This window comes from Pteropus alecto, unplaced genomic scaffold (assembly GCF_000325575.1).
Source record: "Pteropus alecto unplaced genomic scaffold, ASM32557v1 scaffold3, whole genome shotgun sequence".
In the NCBI taxonomy this organism is placed as follows: Eukaryota; Metazoa; Chordata; class Mammalia; order Chiroptera; family Pteropodidae; genus Pteropus; species Pteropus alecto.
This window is the reverse complement of record NW_006442484.1, coordinates 55385958-55388167: the sequence shown is the minus strand read 5'-3', so window position 1 is coordinate 55388167 and position 2210 is coordinate 55385958.

The window sequence follows — 2210 nt, the reverse complement described above, 5'->3', positions numbered from 1 at the left end:
TTTGCCTTGTGGATAACATTGTCCGACAACTTTGAGGTTTCTATGTTTTGGACTACAAACTGTCAAAGTCAACATTTTCATGCATAAGAATAGAGAATGGAATGGCTTTTCTATTACCTTTTAGTTGAAGCCTGCACACTTAGTCTGTGAACATGATGATGTATTTGCTGCGAGCTTTTACCTTATTTCAGGAAATTGATTACTTAAACCAAGGCAACACCATTTTACATCTCACTGTAAGACTGACATAAGGAGACAGGGTCAGGCAACACTGGCAAAGTAGACTTCCTATGTTCACAAAAGAATGTAAATATACCCATAGTGTAACCAACCTAAGTGAAAGTGAGATACTTCATTGGAGGAATTTATTGGAAAATTATAGTTGGATTATTTATTCATTCAACAAATATATATTGACCATGTACCATTTTGACACAACCTCTGACCTCACAAAGCTTGCAGTCTAATGGTGGAGACCATCAAGTAAACAGGTGTAACCAGGACAACATTTTGAAAATGCTAAACAGATGTCATTTTAATTTCCATTAAATCATGCTACTCCGCAGCTTCTCGCCATGTATAGACACAGATGAACCATACAATCCAAATTTGGTCTGAGGAGATATCGTTATAAGGATGAATAAGAGCTGGTGACTAAATAATGTTATACAAAAGCACAAACAAGTGTAAAATACTGGATCCCAGTGATAGCGTTTGGGAAACCAAAAGTTCAATGTGGCTGGAGTGAGAAAGGAAGTAAAAAAATGATGAGAATGGAGAAGAGAGCAGAAGCTGATTATGTTATGCCTAATAGGTCCTATTACCATGTATTTGGTGTATTTGAGGAATTGCAAAGAGGTCATTGTGACTGGAACCATCTAAGAGGAATATTTAAAATTATCGCTATGAGTGGTAACCAGTTTGAATATGAGGGTTCAGTACATTTATCCAGTTTGCTGAACAATGAAATAGCTAAGGATGTTCTTGTGATCCAATTTGGATGAGTGCCTTGCGTGAGCAAGAAAAATGAAAAATAATTTGGGTGTTTGGTCACATTGCCTTCATATCTGAATAGGATCTAGGGAAGTAATGGAGTCCATCCAGCATCCCCCATGGGTGGACATTCTCAAATATTCTCAGAGCTCATTTGTGACAAGAGTAGGCTTAGGCCCTGGCTCAGGAAAGAGCAGGAAAAAGTCCATGAGGCAGCTCTAAATACTCTCCTCGCTGCCCTTACTAGGGGTAGCTTTTCCAGAGGAATGGCAATTTACATTCATGAGGGGCTCATATATTCAGAAGAGGAATATCATCCCCAGACGAACTGTGGAGCCCCATAATGTGGTTGAAGGGAGAGTGAGATAGGCCTGTGGGGCACTATACAAGGTAGTTACTTTTTAACTATAGGAATTGGAGGCATCCAGAGAGCTAGTCTATAGGACATGGTCTAGGAATCCAGGAACAAGATGAAGAGGAGCAAAAACTTCATGTGTGAGTGGAGTCTAGGTCTGGAATTGCTGCAAAAGCAGAGTAATGAGGTTTGGGTTCTCCTTTGTTTGGGCACTGGCTGTACTGGCATGATAAGTCAGCTTCAGTTAAGAAATAGGATCATGGTGGACATGTACAGAAGTGAGGGATACTGCTGACAGGACGGTCATGATCAGTTGAAACGATCACTTGCAAGAACTCTCATCAAGGAAGGCCATGGTAAACCAGAGAAGTTACCAAGCTCTACCACCTGGAACAGTTGACACCAGGAATTATTGTCAAAAGAAAACAAGGAAAACCATAGCCGAGAGCTCCAAGATGAAAGTATACCCTGTAAGTGTGAATAGAAGATCAGGCTGGGAGGCCACATGGCTCAGCGGTCTCCAAAATTTCTCAGAAATTTTAATAGAAATTTCTTATATAATTTTAATATAAGAAAAGGGAATAGAAATGGAAAGAAATTGGGAAACAGACTCCAGGCAGGGGCTTAGGCCAGCTTGTATAGAATTATAACGTATCCTTGAACTCATGATAGCAGGTAAGAGAAAAGGTGACTACATAAAGCCAAGAAATGTATAATGTCCTTTGTCCTTTTGGTCAACTTAAGTTTTCTTCCTTTATGATTTTGCTTACGTCCAAGCAGAAAATATATTTATACAGGATCATTTTTAAAAAAAATTTCGGGCCAGAAACTGTTTAGGGGAATCTTGGATAGGTTTTTCCCT